The sequence below is a fragment of the Lepisosteus platostomus genome, chromosome 16 (assembly GCF_059453375.1).
Source record: "Lepisosteus platostomus isolate fLepPlt1 chromosome 16, fLepPlt1.hap1, whole genome shotgun sequence".
Taxonomy (NCBI): domain Eukaryota; kingdom Metazoa; phylum Chordata; class Actinopteri; order Semionotiformes; family Lepisosteidae; genus Lepisosteus; species Lepisosteus platostomus.
Genome location: NC_142626.1, coordinates 21,838,366 through 21,862,089, shown reverse-complemented (window position 1 = coordinate 21,862,089; position 23,724 = coordinate 21,838,366). Strand labels below are relative to the sequence as shown.

Below are 23,724 nucleotides of genomic sequence, written 5' to 3'. Positions count from 1 at the left end.
TGGATGTGGATGAGATTATAAGCACCGTGTAAATCCAATTTGGAAAAATAGCGGTGCCCTGGAGTGATTCCAAAGTCGTCGAAACAGGGGAAGGAGATAACTGCAGCCATATCACCCTGCAACTCACAACTGGCAACCCACTGAAGCTAAGCAGGTGTGAGCCTGGTCAGTACCTGGATGGGAGACCTCCTGGGAAGGTTGCTCCTGGAAGAGGTGTTAGTGGGGCCAGCAGGGGGCGCTCACCCTGTGGTCCATGTGGGTCCTAATGCCCCAGTATAGTGATGGGGACACAATACTGTAAACAGGCGCCGTCCTTCGGATGAGACGTAAAACCGAGGTCCTGACTCTCTGTGGTCATTAAAAATCCCAGGGCGCTTCTCGAAAAGAGTAGGGGTGTAACCCCGGTGTCCTGGTCAAATTTCCAATTGGCCCTTACCAATCATGGCCTCCTAATAATCCCCCTCTTTGAATTGGCTACATTTCTCTTCTCTCCTCCCCACTGATAGCTGATGTGTGGTGAGCGTTCTGGCGCACTATGGCTGCCGTCGCATCATCCAGGTGGATGCTACACATTGGTGGTGGTGGAGGGGAGTCCCCATTACCTGTAAAGCGCTTTGAGTGGAGTGTCCAGAAAAAGCGCTATATAAGTGTAAGCAATTATAATTATTATTATTATAACTGTTCTTGGGTGAGTTTCCCGAAAATGATGAATCTTAAAGACTAACGAGCAACTTTATGATGTAAGTACATAACATACGTGCTACTTTTTCGTGCGTTTTCCAAAACCCCTCTTAATCGGTCATTTAACGAGCGAGTATAAAGTACTTTTTTGTTAGTCCCACCCCTGAAGTTGCTTAGCAAAAAGCATTACAAGTTGATTGAAAAACAATCGATTGATAATACTTTCATTATATGGTGTTAGTTTTGGTCCTTCAGTGCGATTAAATAAAGCTGTGAAAAGTAATAAGAAGTAAACATGACATCATTTAATTACCAATTAAGCAAAAGCATATAAATAGGCACAAAATCGGACAGATGTTGACAGATACACGGTGTAAAAGAAAGCTACATTTTTCTAAAGAAGAGCTTGCTCTTATTTTAGATGAAATTGACAACAACAGAGTGTTATTGTTGATGAAGGCACGCAGCAGCCTATCCAACAGTGAGAAGAGAGTTAAGTGGAATGAAATAGCAGAGAAAATGAGTACCTGCACGTCTCAAGCTCTGATGTGCGAAAAAAAAGAAGAGCTGCAGAATTGAGGAGAGAGAGGGCCAAGACTGGAGACGGGCAGATGACAACATTGCCCCTTTCCCTAGAGGAGGGAAGAGCCCTGGCAATCCTCTGGCCTGTTGCTGCAGATGGAATATCTGGAGGGACAGATGTCTGTGGGAATGAGTTTCCATCATCACCACCCCACGCTTCCTCACACCAGCATCCATCCCCCTGTTCAGTGAAGATTCCACCCCTGGGCTGTCTCAGACAGGTCCCAGTTAACGACCACCTCCTGAACCACAAACACAGGTGAATGCCTGTGCCTGTAGTCAAGAGCTAATAGCTAATAGCTCTTGAGAGAGTCTGAAACTAAAGAGAGAAAAGCTCAAACTCCAGCATGAGCTTCTGGAGCAATGAAAAAGCCACCGCACAGAGCTAGTGGACAACAAGAAGAGAAAACTTAATGTGATGGTGAGACAGCTACAGTAGCTGTGTCGGAGGCACAGTATGACCGGCTCTCTATATCGGTACCAATAATACTGCCTTATGAACAGGGTGAGTTACAGTGAACATGTCTGGACTATACTCTTCTATTGTAGTTTTCTATTTGCAACCTAATGTAAATATTCATTACTTGACTTTCTTTTCAAGCACTCAGACACCACCTGGAAGCAATATATAAACAAGTTACAAATGTGTATATATATTAAATTTATAAAGAATTTCCACACTCCTTCAAACTATGCAAAGTGTGTTTATTTCTCAAATATAACTCAATTACAATTACAGAGTATTTGAATCTAGGGAAAAAAAAATATGTGAAAACAGTAGTGATGATGGACTGCCTAGCCTCCACACCAGCCTCGTATACACCCTGTGCTGTAAGATCAGGAGTTTGGACATTTCCAAACTCCATCACTTCTTCCTCGTCATCATTGGCCAGGGGTACGCGTGCTTTAACATCAATGTTGTGCAGCATTGCACACACAACTATCAGCTGTGATATACAGCGAAAGCGCATTTTCCATATACCTTTACTGCGTTCCACCACACTGCGGGTTTGCTGATGTGCTGAGTTGTATTGGTCTTCGGCCGCCATCTGGGTGGTTACAGGTGTCAACAGGTATCCACGAAGGGGATACCCGCTATCACCCAGTAGCCATCCACCACCAAACTCTTCGTTTGTTGCCTTCTGACACACTGCTGAATTGGCCCAGATGAAGGCATCGTGGGTACTCCCAGGCCACTTTGCCGCAATATCTGTAAAAAGTCCTTGTTGATTGCAAATCACCTGTATGTTCAATGCAGAGAACCCTTTACGGCAGGTGTAACTAGGCTCCAAGAGGCTGGGAGTATGAATGGGTATCAGTGTACCATCCACTGCTCCCACAATGCGGGGGATGTAGCCGATTGTGTGGAACCCGATGTTAGTTTCACGCAGCGCTTCGGGATGGACGGAAATGTTATGTAGGTTCTTACATGGCATAGAAGCAGTCTGGTGACTTTATGCACACACTCACACACAGATGCGTTGCTGAGTCCATGTGCATCTCCGACAGTCTGCTGGAATCCTCCAGTAGCATAGTATTGCAGCGCTAAGAGGAGCTGCACCAGAGTGGTTAAAGTGTAGTTTTGTCGGGTGGGTCTGGAAAGGTCTTCCTCCACTAGATTGAGAAGTGTCATTATTTCTGCTCTTGGCAACCTGTTTCTTTCAATTTTTGCTTCCTCACTGGAATGATTAAGTCAATTAAAGTATGTCCCACCCCAGCATTAATTCGCAAAGCTTGAATGTGCGGTCGGTGTTTGCATCCTGGAAGGCGTCTTTGATTTAAGCAAAAGTTCTTTGACGCACTGCCATTGTTAAGATTCACAGCATTTCATGACAATATGCTGCTGTTTAATATAGTTATTGGATTTATTGGAACTACATTTTAATTGGTCTAATTAACATGACATCTGGAAAAATGAACTACTAAGCCTGGCATGTGTCACATGCACAAATTAGGATGGTCTCTCATCACATACAGGACCTACAATCAAATTTAAAAGCAAGTAGGTATAAGCATTACAGTCAACAATCACGACAGAACATAAAACAGTATTTGAAATTTAAATATAAATAAATATTTAGCCTATAAATAACAAATAACAATGACCCTCTGCTATTGTATCCTGTATAGGTTAATGATACAAGCCACCGCTACAACCCAATTATTTAAGAAATAATGCATTACTGCATTTCAGCATGACAATGCTGATATAATCTAGTCTAATATTAAGTTTAGTCTTCCAAATTTCTGTCTGGCGATCTCTGCCGCAAAGGTTGGTTCAAGAGGTAGCCAGTTTAAGAAGCAATTGGTGGTTAACGAGTGGGTCCGGGAGCATGCAGATTACAAAGGATTTAACATGCTACTTTAGTTACGATAGATTTGGGAAACCGTTGTAAATTAACGATCGATCTTAAGATCAAATTTACGATGTTCTAAGCACTACAATGCTTTTGGGAAACTCACCCCTTAATAGTTACATTATTTAGACTGCAATTATCAATGCAGGGTCTGAGAGATCCGTCTTTCTTTATAACAAAAATGAAAGCAGCACAGGCAGGTGAGGAAGAGGGGTGGATGAAACCAGATTCCAAGGATTCTTGAATATAGTCCTCCATAGCCTGAGTTTCATCATTGGAGAGTGAATAGACATGGCCCTTAGGGGAAGAACCCCTGGAATCAGTTCTATGCGGCAAACAGACGGTTGATGAGAAGGGAGGGATAGAGCCTTCTGTTTACTGAATGCTAGGTGTAGATCTGAGTAGTGAAATAGGATTTCAGAGAGGTTATCTTGAGAAATAAAGGAAATGGAAACTTTCCGAGGGAGCTGACAACAATGCGAAAGGCAGTGGGATTTCCAGGCTGTGAGTTCCTTTTGCGACCAGGAAATGTGTGAATCGTGCGTCTGTAACCAAGGGAAACCAAGAACCAGTGGGTGAGAAGGGGATTGGATGTTAAGGAAGTCAATGAATTCCTGTTGGGTGGCGCCGATGCAGATAGTGAGGGGAGGGGTCTGCCACTTCGCCAGACCAGGGGAGAAAGGGAAACTATCAAGAGTGAGTAGCCCAATGGGAGGGGTAACGGGCAACCATGGAATTTTCCAGGACAAAGCAAGTCCGGAGTCTAGGATGTTCTATTTCAGAGCCTGAATCGACAAAAGCAATTTTGTTTTCTGGTACACAAATGTCGGTGCAACATTTAATATAGCTGGAAGGAAACTGGAGCACTCATAATAAAGCCTTGCAAATACTGGGAGAACGTGCAAACTCCGCATAGATAGCAGCCGAGGATTTGAACCCAGGTCCCCAACAATGTGAGGCGAAATGCTTTAGCCTAAGAAATAATACAGTATATTTTGGGGGTTTATAATAATAAAAACATCACAAAATACTTCCAGATTAACTCATGAGTATGGCGCTCTTCTCAGCTTCATAATATTATTTGAACTAATATCAGTGTTTGTGTGCAGCAGAGCACCTCCACAGGCTGTGTCCTGTGTCTTTGGCTTCACTCTCAGCACCTGCAGTAGGTCCCATCTGCAACAATGCAGTTGCTGTGCAGTCATGCTGAGGGGGGTTTTTGTGTAACACTGTGTGAAAACATTACCACTGTCTTAACTCTGACAGTAATAATCTGCTGCATCTTCAGCCTGGACTCCTGTGATGGTCAGAGTGAAGTCAGTCCCAGATCCACTGCCACTGAAACGCACTGGGATCCCAGGCTGACTGTTAGTTGCTAAATAGATCAGGAGTTTAGGCAGATTTCTGTTGGTACCAGTTTAGGTAATTATTGTTGTACACCGCAGGACTGGTCTTACAGCTCACTGTGACTGTCTGTCCTGGAGCAATAGATATTACTGGAGGCTGAGTCACAGAAATCTGTCCATTGCATTCTGTAAATAAATATTACTTAAATTAATAAATATCACTTAAATTAATTAACTTAACTCCCTATTTTTACACATAAGAATATTGTTAAATCTTTAAAATATTCAAGTCCAATCATACCCTGAGCAGTGATGAAGAGTGTCCAGATGAAGAAGGTGATAAAAGTCATTGTTGCTGAGGATTCTGTTGCCACAAAGAGAAGCTCTCAATCATGAAGTGTTAAACTCACAGGGCTATAAATACTCCCAGAGCACTGAAGCATGTTCTGCCAATGCAAAGTGTCTCTTCTATGCAAATTGTCTTCCTGGGTTCCACAACACTTGTAGCCAGTCAGTGGTGGAAAGACAGGCTTGGTGCTGTGTGTTGTGACAGAGCAGGATGAGCAGTTTAACACTCCAAAGACAGCAGGACTAGATAGAGACCAGTTTTAGAAGGGGCAGAGACATCAGCTGAGCCCTTATTCCACTCAAGACAGCAGAGTGTGGAGAGTCTGGTTATAGCAGCACCTATCTCTGTGTTTTCATATACAACATCAAAAATGTCTTTACTTACTCTATGATCACGTAACCCATAATATTTTTCACCAGGGTATATGCACTCATTTCTTGCTAATAAGTAAGTCTGCATGCCTACATCTTTGAATAAAGAGGCATTTGTTATCCATTGTAGCTCCTCAAAGGCCAGTAGAACTGTGGAGCTCTCTCTCAAGGAGAGATAAGAGTTGCACAGACACAGCCATAAAACCTTTTGGCGATGAACAAAGTAGGCCTGGTGACTTTCACGTCATGAAAAGATACCCCCTATTCCAGAGACAAGGAATGTAAGACAAATACCTTTGTTAAGCTTCAATTTTAAGAAACTGGGCAAACATACCTTAAAATAATTAATATAGACACCAACATTTACCTTTCTTTTGGTATTAAAAGAAGAAATTACATTTTTATACTGACAAGAAAAACAACCAACTGCATTAAACCTCAAGACACAAGGGATATCAAAGAAAATGCCAATAGATTTTTTTATCTTGAATTAAATGTTTATTTATAATAGAAAGAGATGACACAGTCAGAATTCTGATTACAAGAAATGTTACTGTAAGAATTTAGAATTGAATGAATAGATTATTCTGATCCAACTTCATTGATTGAGGACCCAAGACTGGAAATGAGGTACAACACCCTCTCATTGACAAGAATTGATGAAGCACTGGATGAGTTGCCACATCACATAATCCATTCCTTTAGAAAAAAGGTCAACTCAAAATAGTGCATTAAAATTAAAATTCAGGACCATAATCATTCAAGGAGAAATGGCTATAGTAGTTCAGGTGGGTAGCTGCGTCAGCATGCGTAGGCTGCAAAGGAACAAGTAATAGGTTTATTCCATGCTGAAAAAAAGAAGAAAGAGAACACAATGTTTCGGCCATGGAGCCTTCTTTAGGTGTAAGAAGGTAAGTTACAGTATGTTAACATAACATTGTGTTCTCTTTCTTCTGTTTTTCAGCATGCCTTTTTTTAGAGGTGACCTGATCAGGCATTGTTCCAGCTAGACTTTGTTTGCTTTCGTGTGATTGGCAAGTTGCAATGTCTCACTGCACAAGCTGTATTACTGGTCATAGGGCTTGACAACTTTTTGTGAAGTTATAACTTTAGTGTTCTATAACTATATTAGATGGCGGCGCGCATGGACGCAGCGGCTTCATTAGCTCTCAAACAATGGTGCTTTTTGTTCGTTATTCTTACGTTTTTTGTCACGTTATTTACTCAAAACACTGAAGCTTACTTCTCCTACGACCGGAAAACATTACTGGACATCAGAAACAACTGCAGGGATTTCTCCTTTAGTTCGCTCGACCTGGATTACATCAGCCTGTCCATCCTCTACACCACAGACCCGGACGCCGCGGAGCCACCTGACCATGTCAGCCGGGAGAGGAGACGGCGCAAGCGGTGCGAGCGCAAACAGAAACACGGTAAGAGAGCCGGGCTGCAAATAAGACTAAAAGAACAGCGGAACAGACCACCTATACCCAGCCTGTTCCTCGCTAACGTACGGTCCCTACACAACAAACTAGACGAAATAAAACTCAGGCTCACTACTCGCCAGGAAATAAAAAACTGCTGCACTCTTGTGTTTACGGAAACGTGGCTTCACAACAACATACCGGACTCCGCCATTTAGCTGGATGATTTTTTAACTCTCCGATCGGACAGAACAGCCGCCTCTGGTAAAAATAAAGGAGGAGGTCTGTGTATTTATGTCAACCAAGCATGGTGCAGAGATACTACAGAAATCGCTATCCACTGCTCACCCGACTTAGAATATTTAATGGTAAAATGCCGACCCTTCTACCTACCTAGGGAATTCACGTCGGTCATTATTACTGCTGTATACATACCTCCTAACGCTAATGCTAAGGAAGCAGTCAAAACGCTGTCCAAAGCTATTAGTAAACAAGAATCAGCACACCCTGATGGTGTTTTTATTATTGCAGGCAATTTTAATCAGGGAAATCTGAAATCAGTCCTGCCTAGCTACAACCAACATGTTGACTGCCCCACCAGGGGAAACAACACTCTTGACCTTGTTTATACTAATGTACCCGGTGCTTACAAAGCAGTACCTCACCCCCCTCTTGGACAATCTGACCACATCTCCCTGTTCCTACTCCCAGCCTACAGACGACTTCTCAAACGCACCAAGGCTCCAGTTATAACTGTAAGAAGAGGCAGAATCAATGCTTCGGGACTGTTTTGAGTGCACAGACTGGAGTGTGTTCAAAGATGCAGCCTCCCATGGATCCCACACTGATATTGATATGTATGCATCAGCAGTCACTAGCTACATCAGCAAATGTGCTGATGATGTGGTGAGCGTTAAAAAGATACGCAAACTCCCGAATCAAAAACCTTGGATGAACACTGAGATCCGCTCCCTGCTCAAAGCCCGTGATGCAGCCTTCAAAACTGGTAATGAGGAAGAACTGAGAGGGGTTAGGAAAGAATTAAAAGCTGCCATAAAATCTGCCAAGAAACAGTACAAATCCCAGATAGAACACCACTACAACACCAACACTAACCCACGACGCATGTGGCAAGACATAAATACAATCACAAGCTACAAGAGCAAAACAAGCCCTGTAAGCGCTACTGACCCCTCTCTCCCAAACAAGCTTAACACCTTCTATGCACGCTTCGAAGCTCAAAACCCTGAACCAACTACCTGGACCACTGACTCCCCTACCACCCCACCCCCCACACTATCGAAGCTAGATGTGTGGAAATCACTAAGTAGAGTGAACACACATAAAGCTGCCGGACCTGATGGTATCCCTGGCCTGGTACTCAGAACATGTGCCTGGCAGATAGCTGATGTCTGTACTGACATCTTCAACATGTCCTTGGCCCAGGCCACTGTACCTAGCTGCTTCAAGACAACCACCATCGTGCCAGTACCGAAAAAATAAGCCCCCACATGCCTAAACGACTACCGCCCTATTGCACTCACCCCCATCATAATGAAGTGCTTTGAAAAACTATTTATTCCGCACATTAAAGCCAGCATTCCAAAAACACTGGATCCTCTCCAGTTTGCCTATCGCATAAACCGCTCCACAGAGGATGCAATCTCTATAGCTTTACACACCACACTAACCCACCTGGATAAAAGGAACACCTATACAAGAATGCTGTTCATTGACTTTAGCTCAGCATTTAACACCATCATACCCATAAAACTTTCTACCAAACTCAGGGCTCTAGGTTTAGATACAACCCTCTACAGCTGGATCCTAGACTTCCTCACCAGCAGACCCCAGACTGTCAGGATTGGCAACCTCACCTCCAACACACTCACCCTTAACACCGTTGCCCCTCAAGGCTGTGTGTTCAGCCCACTGCTTTATTCCCTGTTCACCCACGACTGTACTGCTAAGATCAGCACAAACACCATCACCAAGTATGCTGACGATACCACAGTCGTGGGCCTGATCACTGACAACGATGAGACTGCCTACAGGGAGGAGATAAAACAACTCGCAGACTGGTGCCGAACCAACAACCTATGTCTCAACATTAGCAAAACCAAAGAGCTGATTGTTGACTTCAGAAGACAAGGAAAAGTTCACTCCCCCATCTACATAGAAGGGTCTGTGGTGGAGATGGTGAATAACTTCAAATTCCTAGGCGTTCACATCTCTAAGGACCTTACATGGACACTGAACACCTCAGGCCTCATCAAGAAGGCACAACAGCGGCTGTACTTCCTGAGAAGGCTGAAGAAAATACACCTACACCCACTGATCCTCAACAACTTCTACAGATGTACGGTGGAGAGCATACTGACCAGCTGCATCACAGTCTGGTACGGCAACTGCACCGCATCCGACCGTAAGGCACTACAGCGGGTGGTCAAAACTGCCCAACACATCATCGGCAGTGCCTTACCATCCATCCAGGAAATATACAACACCAGGAGTCTGAAAAAAGCCACCAAAATTATGTCTGACCCCACTCACCCCGGTCATAACTTGTTTGTTCCCCTACCATCTGGCAGAAGGTTCCGGTCACTCCAGTAGCACACAACTAGACTCCAAAATAGCTTCTTCCCCAGAGCTGTCAAGTTGGTGACGCCCCCACTCCCTTCCACCTTATTATGATCGCTCCTAACATCGTCCTGTACCCACAACCACTGTACTCCTACACCAACACACACACATGTAAGCCAAAATTGTACTGTCCCCTCGATAGTCCAGTAAAATTGTAACAGGCATAATAATATTTAATATTAATTAACCATACTACTTTTAACCACACTATTTTTTTGCACTGTTCCAAGAATTACCTTGCACTGTTTTTGTCCTGTTAAATTTTCTCTGTTTGCGGAATTTTCCACAGTTTTCGTTTAATTGATTACATGTTATTTATGTTATGTTATTACATGTTACTATTATTGCTATTGTGTAACTGTCTATTGTCTTATCTTCTGTCCTATTTATATACTGCACCTGAGTGACTAATGAGAAACACTTTTCATTATACTATGCACCTGTGTATGTTTAATGACAATAAAGTTGAATTGAATTGAATTAAATTATATAAAGCTATATATATTATATATAGTTATATATATGTAACGATGTGAAGGTCAGGACCTTACGCAGAATTATCCGGAAGTAAGTGGAAACGGACACAGGGAGGAGATGGCGAGGAACTAGGCAGGTTGACAAACAGGGGGGCATGATGACTGTGCAGTGTTGTTCTGGGGGGCGTGGCCATGGCGATCAAGTCCAGAGGAGTCCAGGGTGTAATCCATGGAGAAGTCCAAAAGTCCAGAGCCGGGTGATCCATCCAAGACAAAACAAGACAAGGTTTAAAAACCGGAACAGATCCGGTGCAAGAACGGGGAATAAAAACGGGTTAACGAGACCAGGCTTTCCTACAGGACACTGTGGTGAAGCCGTCGGGTCACTCCAGGACCTGCTGGCAGGTAGGCTTCCGGGTGTCCATCTTAGAATGCTGTGCCTAGAATAGTAAGCATCTATCTTAAATAAGGAGGAGCAGGATAGGTGGCAGGAGCACAAAATGAACTAAAATGCGAAAGAGCTGGGATTACGATCATAACATATAACTATATCCTATATCTATAGTATTTTCATTCCAGAAAATGTTGTATGTCTTTTTCTATCAGTTTAACAATCACATGTGTATTACAAAGAAGAAGATATCAGTTTTCACATTTTATTCTGTCTCTCCTGATAGAAGCAATAAAAATTCCTAAAGGAATCACAGATTCGAAATGGCCGACTAGAGCCCTGGCAGATGAGACTTCGGAATGTCTTTGTCTGAGGCTAATTAACAGGGCTAGCTAAGAACCACAATTTGGAAGGTTGGTCCAGGAGGTCAGGAAGTTAGGACCAGGGACGACAGACACAAGCCAATACGCCAAGGAGAAGAGGTACCAAACACCTTAACTGAACCAGGGTAGCAAATTCTGAAATGCTGCTAAACCCTCTCCAGCCAGCAGCCCATCCACAGCAACGCCAGATCAGCTCCTGAACTGGGTCACACAGCTCCTCTCCTTAACAAATCCACATAGTTTGCGTACCTCCCAAAGGAATAGTTCACACTATATGGGTTCAATGCTTGATAGGGATAGTGTAAAATCTTTATCTTGATCGGATCTAATGTAACTTTTTGCCTCAAATTAGAATTTGAGTTTATTAAGCTGTTCATTTATTAGCTGTTAAATATTGTATCTTTGCAACTTTCAGTTTTCTAATTATGTACTCTCCAACCATTTCCTCATCTCCTTCCATAAGCCTTTTTGTTTGTACTATTTTTATTCCTAATAAACTCATCTATTTTAACAAAATGATGCAGTCCTGATCTGATTACACGCAGATCAGCCTCACCGTTATTTGAAGTTGGGTTGTTAAGCATTGTGCTAATTACCACATTAATGTGTTTTCACAGGACACAGTTGGTGCAGTGATCACCTCTTAATCAAAAGACCTGTCTTATACCTTCACTTGGTGTTTCAGTAACGTCTAAGACACTTGGTTTGAGTCTTGCAATCAAACGAGCTTATGACAGTCTAAGGTTTTGTCACTGTCAAGGAACCAATAGGTAGAATGGGAGGATCATTACTTATCCTGCAGAATGTGCAGTAGCACAGGGAAAATATCCAAAACATGTAATCCAGAGGCTTGGTCGATAGGAGAAGCAATGAGTCCAGTAACCAGGGAAATCCGAAAAACGATATCCAAAGAGTGGGGTCGAAATAGGCAGAAGCAAAGATTAGAAACTAGGAGATCAGTCAAGAAGGTTTAAACACACACAAGAGAATACTATGGGAGGCTTCTCAATAGTGAGCATGGGTTGGTGCATGAGGGAACTTTGAATACTGAAGGGAAAGGAACATGGTTGGGTAATTGGTCAGGGAGTGAGAATCTGTGGGATCTGGTGCATGTGAGAATGTGATGGGTTCAGTTAGGAATGAGATCATGAAACAGTGGGTTTGGGAATGTAACATCAATTGCGAGGGAGAGTGTGGGGTGTGACAGTACCACCCCCCCCTTTAGGGTCGGCTCCTGACGACCCCCTGAAGAGTTTACGGAAGAAGTCATCAACGAGGCTGTGACCCAAAATATCACCCTCGGAGACCCAGGAACGTTTCTCAGGGCCATAGCCCTCCCAGTCGACTAGAAACCAGATTACAAGGATTCTTGAATATAGTTCTCCATAGCCTGAGTTTCTTCATGGGAGAGTGAATAGATATGGCCCTTAGGGGGAACAATTCCTGGAATTAGGTCTATGGGGCAATCAGATGGGTGATGAAGAGGGGGGGATAGAGCCTTCTGTTTACTGAATGCTAGGTGTAGATCTGAGTAGTGAAAAGGAATTTCGGAGAGGTTATCTTGAGAAATACAGAAAATGGAAACTTTCCGAGGGAGTTGACAGCAATGCGAAAGACAGTGGGATCCCCAGGCTGTGAGCTCCCTTTGCGACCAGGAAATGTGTTCAGTCTATGGAAAGAAGGCGCTTGGGAGGGTGTGGGAGGGGTTCGATTGTCGGATCTCCGCTGTTGAAGCCTGCTCTTTAGTTCAAATACTCACGAGACGAAGGCTTCAAGTGACGGGGAGTCCAGGGGCAGACGTGATCTTTTAGTTCATCTGATAATCCAAGGTGGAACTAGTGAATTAGGGCATTGTGAAGAGAGTTCAGCAGCCAGAAAACAGAATTCTGTGACGTAGTCCTGACGAGAGCGAGAACCTTTAGTGAGGGAGGGGAGACGTGCAGCAATAAGGTGGTGAGATTGAAATTGCCCAAAGACTAATTGTAGAGCCGTCTGAAAAAGGTGGATGTTATTCTCTGGAGCGTTCCAAGAGAGATGTGTGGCCCAATCCAGAGCTTGTCCAGTGAGGTAAAATACCATTAAAGCAACTCTCTCTCCATCCGTGGGAAGCAGTCTGGGTGGATATGGAAAGCCATCCAACATTGAGTCAAAAAACTCTGACACTTGGAGGAGTCCCCATCAAAGTTTTCCAGTGCAGCAGAGGGTAGAGGATTAATGGACCAGATTTCCAGGAAATTAAGAGAATCCTGATCAGTACAAGAGGATCCGCAGATTCAGACATGTGGTGTCTGGTCTTGGCTGAGGAGCCAGTGGTGTGAATCTGTGTTCTGTAGGATTATGAGTCAGAATCTCCCCAAAAAGGCGACAAAAGACACTGTACCATAGGAGATAGTCTTTACTGGATGAGATGTCACACTGAGGACCTGACTACCTGGTCATTAAAGATCCCATCATGGTGTTTGAATGAACAGAAGTGATAACCCTGGTGGCCTGGATTTCCCTTAATTCATTATATGGTCTCAGAAGCATAAAACTACAACTTCTGTTGTCATGACAGATATTCACAATAAAAATGAAAATAAATAGAGATGTGTTTATCGTTAGATCTATGGCTCTATATAGAAACTGCATCATCAATATATCAATATGTATCCATATGCACTGTCTTCCAAAATTATACACTCTCTTCCTATGACATCCCATTGTCATGAAATACAAATGATCTCTTCCCATCAGTCCAGTGGATTTTTTAATCACAATTTCAATACTCATCCTGTATTTTCTATAGTGGTTATGGGTGAAGACCCATTAATAATTTCAGTATGAGATTATATTTTTTATTTTTGCTAACAATGTATTTTACCCATTAAAGTGTTCAATCTTTCAACGTTTATTTAAATATAATAATAATATAGTCATCTATTCAGGTGGATATTAATCTGCATGGCTTTTGTCTGCTGCATCTTCTACAGTTTTGTTAGAGTTTTTGGACCTCCAGCTCTTCTCCTCAGCCACAGCCAGAACCTTCAATTTTCCATTCTTCCATTAGATCCTTTACTGACCTCTTATGTGTTATGCCCTCCACTCCCACATCCCTGAGAAGCTGTAACGACTGTCATGGGAGCCGGTTCTGACACCCAAATTAGTTTTTTAGGACCCTATGCAGACAGTATAATCCAGATGTGACTGGAGTAGGACATCAGGGGAAACAGGGCAGGAACAGGACAAAATGACAGACATGAGGGTATGACACCTGTGATCCAGTGCTCTGGGGGCGTGGCTCAGTCGACCAAGTCCAACATAGTCCAAAAAAGGGAAACTAGGCTATTCTGGGCACAGCATTGGGAGATGGATGCCCAGAAGCCTGCCTACCAGCAGGACCTGGAGTGACTTGACGGCATAGGCTTCACCACAGTGTCCTGACCATCTGGGTCAAGGGTTTGGAGCGCCTGGCCTCGTTAACCCGTTTTTATTCCCCGTCCCTGCACCGGATCCTGTTCCTGTTTTTAAACCTTGTCATGTTTTGTCTTGGATGGATCACCCAGCTCTGGACTTTCGGAATTCTCCCTGGATTACACCCTGGACTCCTCTGCACTTGTTCGCCATTGTCACTCCCTCCCGAGTACCAGTACACAGTAGTCACACCCCCCTGTTTGTCAACCTGCCCAGTTCCTCGTCATCTCCTCCCTGTGTCCGTTTCCACTTACTTCCGGATAATACTGTCTGCATAGGGTCCTGACCTTCACATCGTTACATATATATAACTATATATAATATATATAGCTTTATATAATATAGTTATAGAACACTAAAGTTATAGCTATAGCTTATGTACTTCATAAAAAGTTGTCAAGCCCTATGACCAGTAATACAGCTTGTGCAGTGAGACATTGCAACTTGCCAATCACACGAAAGCTTGTTGGGTGCACTTTTATCCAACGAAGTCCAGCTGGAACAATGCCTGATGAGGTCACCTCTAAAAAAAGGCATTAATTCAAAGTTGAGGTTACTGCAAGAAAGTGCCACACTTATTCAGTTTTATGTGCATTCCATAATGCCTAGAATGTCACCAGAAGCAAGGGAGAGGGCCATTGGCATGCTGCAGGCAGACATGTCATGTGCCAGTGTTGCCAGACATTATGGAGTAAGCTGCTCCACTGTAACCCAGCTGCAGAGAGTGTTTCAGCAGACAGGCAGGACAGTTGACCATCCAAGGTCTGGTCGTCTTTAAATGACCACACCAGAGCAGGACCGACACATCAGACTTTTGACCAAATTTTTAGACCAAACAATCACAGCCCATGTCTTCTTGAATACTTACGGTCCTGAATCCAGTGCTTCATCCGTTCTTGGCAATGGGAGGGATCTGGGACTTACTTCACTCTGACCATCACAGGAGTCCAGGCTGAAGATGCAGCAGATTATTATTGTCAGAGTGTACACTACCCAAACAGTAAATGGGTGTTCACACAGTTTTACACACCCGTACAAAAACCTCCCTCAGCAAGACGACATAGCGACTGCTCTGCCGCAGCTGGGACCTACTGCAGGTGCTGAGGGTGAAGGCAAAGACACAGGACACAGCCTGTGGAGGCACTCAGCTGCACACAAACACTGATATTAGTTCAATGAATGTTATGAGCTGACAAGAGTGTCATACTAATGAGTCAATCTGAAAGTAGTTGTGTTGTTATTATTATTATTAACCTACAAACAAATATGGTTATTTTTTTTACACTTAATTTGCATAGAAGAGACACTTTGAATTGGCAGCACATGTTTCAGTGCTCTTGGAGTGTTTATAGCCCTATGAGTTTAACACTTCATGACTGAGAGCCACCCTTTACTGGAACAGAACCCACAGCAACAATGAATTTCATCACCGCCTTCATCTGAACACTCCTCATCACTGTTCAGGGTATGATTTAATACTTTTTTTTATCAATTAAGATTCTTGAAAATTAGGTGAACCAGGTGAACAGTAAGGTGTGAAATTGCTTAAAGTCTTCAAACATTCTAGAAATCAATTATCTGCTTTTACGGTGTTTTGTCTTGTTTTCAGAATCCAGTGGACAGGTTACTGTGACTCAGACTCCAGCAGTGAAATCTGTTCTCCCTGGACAGACAGTCACTGTGAGCTGTACGACCAGTCCTGCAGTGTACATATATGACTCTAAGCACAGACTAGCCTGGTATCAACAGAAAGCTGGAGAAGCTACTAAACTCCTGATCTATGATGCAACTACCCATCAGACTTGGATCCCAGAGTGTTTCAGCGGCAGTGGATCTAGGATTGACTTCACTCTGACCATCACAGGAGTCCAGACTGAAGATGCAGCAGATTATTACTGTCAGAGTACTTACTACCTCAACAGTAACTGGCTGCTCACACACCCATACAAAAGCCTCCTGTCACGAACAGTTCTTTCCGGGCCCTATGCGGACGACGCGATCCAGAATAGTGAAGACACAAGGGGAAAAATATCATGCAGGAGTCGGTCAGGAGACAGGGGGGCGTGTCCATGCAGTGCTAGTGTCCGGGGGGAGTGAATCCAGGGCGAACAATCCAAGGGTAAATCCAGAGGAGGAATCCAAGACGAAAGGTTAAGTCCAAGACCAGGGGATCCATCCGTAGTTAAAAACCAGAACCGGGTCGGGACCGGCGGGACAAGGAATCAGGAACATGAAACTAAAACCATAACGGAGCCAGACGCCGCAGGACCCCGGGCTCTCACGACACGGAAATCAATGAGAAGCCAGGAGTGAGGTCAGCGTCTGGCTTTTAAAGGGGAACGGGAATAGGGAACAGGTGCAGAGAATGGGAAGGAACGAGGAAGGGCTGGAGCTCCCTTAAGAGGAGGGGTTAGCGATCGTGACAGTACGCCCCTCCTTTCCAGGGCGGCTCCGAAGCCCTAAACAAAAAATAAAAATAAAAAGGATGGAGTCCAGGTACCAATACGCCGTCCGCGGGGCCCGGGTGTTGGCTTCTCATTCTGTCACGAACAGTTCTTTCCGGGCCCTATGCGGACGACACGATCCAGAATAGTGAAGACACAAGGGGAAAAATATCATGCAGGAGTCGGTCAGGAGACAGGGAGGCGTGTCCATGCAGTGCTAGTGTCCGGGGGGAGTGAATCCAGGGCGAACAATCCAAGGGTAAATCCAGAGGAGGAATCCAAGACGAAAGGTTAAGTCCAAGACCAGGGGATCCATCCGTAGTTAAAAACCAGAACCGGGGTTAGCGATCGTGACACCTCCCTCAGCAGGACTGCACAGCGACTGTAGTGCCGAAGCTGGGACATACTGCTCTTGCACTTAGAAAATTATTTCTTATTTATTTATTAATTATAGATCATTGTTGACAATCATGTGAATAAAAAACATCTCTTTTGAATAATTTTAGGTGCATCAATGAAGAAAGAGATACTGATCACATTTGACATCTCTGAAATTTAAAATGTTTTGTTTTCCTTCTTGTGAGAAATAAATACCTAAGCTAAAAAGTCTGTCAGTCCATCAATCCAACTGTTACGGCCCCAAGTGTCTAGGGGTAAAGGGGTGTAACATTTAGGATACCACACAGTGATCCCATTGGTGAGGACTCTCTCGATGGTACAGCGGTAGAAGTTCACCAACACAGGTACTTGGCATCCCACATCGCTTGAGGCACCTCAGGAAATAGATGTGCTGCTGAGACTTTTTCAAGATAGAGTCCATGATCACAGTCCAGGTTAGATCATTAGAAATGAAGCTGGTGACTGGTTCCACTTCTGTTCCATCAATACTGAGTGGGCTGTGAGTGTGCAGCCTGTGTCTCCAGAAGTCCACTATTAACTCTTTTGTTTTACTCACATTCAAGTCCAGGTTAATGCTATGACACCACCTTAGCAGCTTTATGAGTTCATCCCTGTAAGTGGACTCATCATCATCGCTGATCAGGCCTATTATAGTGGTGTCATCTGCAAATGTAATGATGCGGTTGTTGCTGTGTTTTGCTGTGCAGTCGTGAGTGAACAGGGAGCACAACCTTAGACTCAGAGAGCAGCTTTGTGGGGTGCCAGTGCTCAGAGTGAGTGGTGTTGATGTTTTATTACCTATCTGCACCACCTGTGATATCTCGATTAGGAAGTCCAGCAGCCAGTTGCACAGAGTTGCACAGTCCTAGTCCCCTGAGCTTTGTCACCAGTTGGCTGGGTATGATGGAATTTGAAGTCCACAAACAGCATTCTTACATATAAGTTCATAGTGTTCAGGTGGTCCAAGGCTGTATGTAGAGTTAGGGATACAGCATCATCCACTGATCTGTTGTTCTGCTAGGCAAACTGCAAGGGTCCAGGGACTCTGTGATGGAGGAGATGATGTGAGACAACACCAGCTTCTCCAGGCATTTCATCACCACAGATGCTTTTTGCCTTTTTGGGGAGTGGAACAATAGTGTTTTTTTTAGAAGCAGGTGGGGACAATGGACTGCGACAGGGAGGGGTTAAAAATGTCTATAAACACTGTGGTCAGCTAGGCTGCACATGTCCTAAGGACACGGGGTGGTATCCCATCAGGCCCTGCAGTCTTACGGATTTTCACGTCCTGTCTTCTGCACGTCCTGTTCTGAGAGTTTCAGAACAAACTCTCCCTGTACACTTGGGCTCTTCTCAGAGCTCAGACCATCAAAGTGGACATAGAAATGGTTAAGATTGTCATGTGTTGTTCTTGTCAATCTCCTGGCTGCAGCCCTTGTAACCTGTGAATGACTGTAATCCCCGCCACAGCCTCCGGGTGTCAGTGCATTGTGTTTAAAGCTGCACTCTGTAGCTCCATTTAGCACATTTTATGGCCTTCTCTAATGCATACTGTGATTCCCTGTACAGCTCTTTGTCCCCCGATTTGAATGTATTGGATATATCTTTTATTTTATTGCAAATGTCGTTGTTGAACCACAGATCCTGATATGGAAATGTCCTAATTTTATTTTCTAGTACACAAATGTCAGTGCAATACATAATATAGCTGGTGACTGTGTCCGAATACTCATTTAAATCTGTGTTGGGAGCTCTGAATGCGTCCCAGTCTTTACAATCAAAGTGGTCTATTAACCTGCTTTCCACCTCCTCAGACCAACAGTGCACAAACCTGTTCACAATGGGGGAGGTCCTCAGCTTCTGTTTGTAGTTCGAAAGCTACAGGAGAGTGATGATGTCCGATTTGCCGAAACTCGGTCTGGGAAGCTCTTTGTATGCTCCTTTTACTGCTGTGTAGCAGTGGTCCAAAATATTGCCTCCCTTTGTCAGTACAGTGACATGCTGAATGTATTTTTGTGTATGTATTCAACTAATATCAATGTTTGTGTGCAGCTGAGTGCCCCCACAGGCTGTGTCCTGTGTCTTTGCCTTCACCCTCAGCAGCTGCAGTAGGTCCCAGCTGCAGCAGTGCAGTCGCTGTGCAGTCCTGCTGAGGTTTTTGTACGTGTGTGTAACACTGTGTGAACATCCAGTTACTGCTGAGGTAGTGACCACTCTGACAGTAATAATCTGCTGCATCTTCAGCCTGGACTCCTGTGATGGTCAGAGTGAAGTCAGTCCCAGATCCACTGCCACTGAAACGCTCTGGGATACCAGTCTGACGGTTAGTTGCTCCATAGATCAGGAGTTTAGGAGCTTCTCAAGTTTTCTGTTGGTAACAGTTTAGGTGATTATTGTTGTACACCACAGGACTGGTCTTACATCTCACAGTAACTGTCTGTCCTGGAGCAGTAGATATTACTGGAGGCTGAGTCACAGAAATCTGTCCATTGCATTCTGTAAATCAATAAAACATAAAATGATAGACATAAAAGAAACAATATATTCATAAGATATTCACAATTTTTTATTTAGTAATTTTGTTGTCTTTACCTAAATTAACGTAACTCCCTATTTTTCCACATGAAATAAAAATATGGTAAAATCTTTAAAATATCTAAGCCCAATCCTACCCTGAGCAGAGATGAAGAGTGCCCAGATGAAGACAGTGATAAAAGTCATTGTTGCTGTAGATTCTGTTGCCATGAAGGGCAGCTCTCAATCATGAAGTGTTAAACTCACAGGGCTATAAACACTCCCAGAGCACTGAAGCATGTGCTGCCAATGCAAACTGTCTCTTCTATGCAAATTGTCTTCCTGAGTTCAGTAGCACTTGTAGCCAGTCAGTGCTGGAAACACAGGCTTGGTGCTGTGTGTTGTGACTGGGCAAGATGAGCAGCTTAGCATTAACACACCAAAAACAGCAGGACTAGATAGAGAGCAGTTTTATAAGGAGAAGAAGATGAGACATTAGCTGAGCCCTTATTCTATTTAAGACAGCAGAGTGTGGAGAGTCTTGTTAAAGCAGCACTTATCTCTGTGTCTTCATATACAACGACAAAAATGTCTTAACTTACTCTATGATCATATACAGATGCAGCCATTCAAAGTGCTCGTTACAGACACGTACCGCAGGTGGCGTCGCGCATTGTGACGCAAGATGACGCGCGGTACCGCGGTACGTGATTGGTTGACCGACAGGGGCACTCGTGGTCCGTTGGTCTGTCGTAGAAAGACTTACAGTAAACGTCTTTGCTGTGCCCGTTGTAGATATTGAATTTTACCACTGAAGGGAAATCTTAGTAGCTGAGCATAAAAAGAATAGGAGCATACTGTAACGCGTGTGAAGGCCATAAACGATATTAATTTTGGAACATAAACATACAGTATATGGCTGGTCTTGGTACTTTAAAGAAAAAATACACACCAGTATTCCATTTCTCCCTAAACATTTTAAGCATCAAAGTCTTTAACTAAAGAGATACCGGAGTCAACAAGCATACTTTTAGAATTTGATTAAAAGGGAATATAATATGGAATCGCGGATCTAACGAAATTAATAACGATATAATTATATTCATGTACCGCAACACAAGAATAGTACACGCTGTAAATTGTCTGTCGATAATGTTTCTGTAGTGCTTTTTCAGCACTCTGCATGTGATTGCACCGGTGGTGCTGTGGGTTAGGTTCCTGACTCCCATGTCACATGGTCTGTGATTGAATCCCACACGAACTATGAGTTTTTTTTAAACAAACATTTCTTTGAAAAAATGAAACGTTTCCCTTGGTCAGAGATTAAATAAAATCTCACTCGCACCAAACAAATTTATATTTCTAAATATCACAATATGATCGGATTTAAGTTTTTTTAATAACAATGAATAGTCACCTATGCGTTACAAAATAAACATTTATATTGATTTGAATCGCATTTTGATTTAAATCGTAAACGCGTGTTTAAATATATGTGTTATATTATTCGTCCCACTGGCGTCTGTGAATTCCGCTCTGTGAACGGTGCTTCCTGGGGGGAGATAGACGGCGGGGACAGCATTAACAAATTCCTGTGTGGTGGTGAACGGTGAGGCCGGGATGGAGTGTCCTAAGGCGGTGTGTGCTCTGCGGGGTGCAGAGCTTCCGCCAGGCATTGCAACCTGCGCGGCGGGGAGAGGCACTTTTCGGGAGACAGTTGCTCAACTGTTTGACTGCTGGAACATCTGCATTTTCAGGAGTGTCTCTAGCCTCCCAATCCTCCCCAGTAATGCATCGTACTGCTCCCGCTGCTGCCGAAATGTCTCCATACAGGTGCTGCTTCTACAGGTTGGCACCCTGGCCAGTGGCCAAGAGTGGAGACCCACGGCCTGTGGCAAAATAACATAATTCATGTAAGAAATAAAGTCACACAGTAGTATTCATCAGTCGCGGAACAGACGTCAAAATAAACTTTTCTTTTTTTCCGTCTTACCACTTTCTTTTTTACTGTCCTGGTGGTAGATTTCGAAGATCGTTTCGCCCGTGCGGTGTTTTCTTGAAGAACAGGCTACGAAGAAATAATTATAATTGAATTTAAAATTCAAAACGGCAATAATACCTTGTAATATGCACTGTAATCGCGTATTTCAGATGAAGTCTGCTGTATTTGCTTACCCTTCGCTCTTTGGAAGCTGGGGCGGCAGAAGCACCCCGTCTCTTCCCGTAAAAGGTCTTGGTCTTCATACTGTACTGTGGTCGCTGTAGTGCAGGTTCGCAGTTTTTTTTGTGATGGGAGCTCACCCAATCCCTTGGTGTATTTATGCTATATTCACATGTACGGCTAGAATGTTCATTGTCTTCCAATGAAAGGCGGGTGCCTTTTGCCGAAGTCGGGAGACATTAGAGGCTTGCCACACCCGGACTGTTAAACCAAAGCATTAGGACGTCAAAGCCCATTGAGGACCCGGGCGCAATAATTGTTTTGTCCCTTGATTTACTGATCTGCATTAATTATGGAAATCGAGTTCCTGCTCTTTGCAGATGACCTGGTCCCGCTGTCGCTCACAGAACAGAGGCTGCGCCAGAACCTGGCACTGCTGGAGCAGCACTGTCAGACCTGGGCGCTGACAGTCAATCTGGACAAGACCAGAGTTATGGTTTTCCAGAAAAAAAGCCAGACCTCAGGGAAACAGGTTCAAATTCACACTTAACAACACATTAACACCTAACAACGGGAGCAGGGACGAATTAGGCCAGTACCCACTATTGTTAAACATACAGAAAAGAATATTAAAGTATTGAATATTAGTATTGGCTTTAGTATTAGCCATACAGAACATTAAAGTGACCCTTTTCCATTCAGCGGGTGCCTGAGCCGCTGTGTCCTATCTTCTGACAGTCGCCGTTGTGAATGTCTGTAGAGTGTATCTTATTTTTAGTACTATATTTTTGTATTATATTCCCTATTAATCAAACTCTAAGAGTATGTATCGGCTTGTCCCCTCCTCCCACCCCTCTCTGTGTACAGTAGAGCCTCCTGTCGAGCCAGCACATGTCCACAGACATTCACAACAGCGACATATCATAAAACGTTTGCACATATAGTTAAATTATTAGTTGTTTTTCAGGAAGTAAAAAAAAAACACTTGAACTACTTATCCAGTCTCTCGAAATAAAGTTATTTTTCAAGCAATGCAACAAACGTCGGGCAATGTGTTTTTTTTAATCCAACATTGACAGCCACATCTTAAATCTTGTCAGTCAGCTCTTTTTTCTCTATTTGAATTGTGGCTTACACATCGCACGACTTTAAAAGTTAGAAAGACAGGTTTCGATTCACATTAGCTGGCGAGCCTTGTTAACAAAAAAACAGACAATACCCAGGGAGGGGGAGGTCAAGCCAGAGAGAGAGTTTTTTACCCTCTGTCTAAAAACCCAAATAACCCGGGGCAGAGACTCCGGGGGGATCATTGCGTGGTACAGAGCGGAGCTCAGTCAATTCTTATGGAATGTGTTTTCTTTGTTCTTTTTTTCAGCATGGAATAAACCTGTTACTTGATTCATATGGATGCCCGGTTCCGCCAGGGATTCAAAACATTTTTTTTTTTCATCGGGTATCAAAGGGAATAGGCAGTATAACCCTGTTCATGCACAGACTGTGGCATGTTACATTGATTTGGGTGTCTCCTCTTGCCAGAAAGCTCTAAATTGCATTTTGAGCGCGGTTTTTGACTTTTTTTAAATTGCATTTTGAGCGCGGACAGCACATACAAGGGTTAATTGCACAATGAACTGCGCCAAGAAATTTAAAATAGTCTTCTTTAGGTGTGAGGGTAGGAGTGGACCGCAGCAGGCATAATCAGCAAACCAGGAAAACAAAGAACAGGACAGGTGAGACGTGTATCCAGAAA

General features: G+C 43.6%; 1 gene segment (V, D, J or C); it reads left to right on the top strand.

Moving 5' to 3' along the window:
• Positions 1 to 23,724, top strand: part of LOC148647025 (Ig kappa chain V-III region MOPC 63-like) — a 482,291-nt gene that overhangs the window by 23,003 nt on the left and 435,564 nt on the right.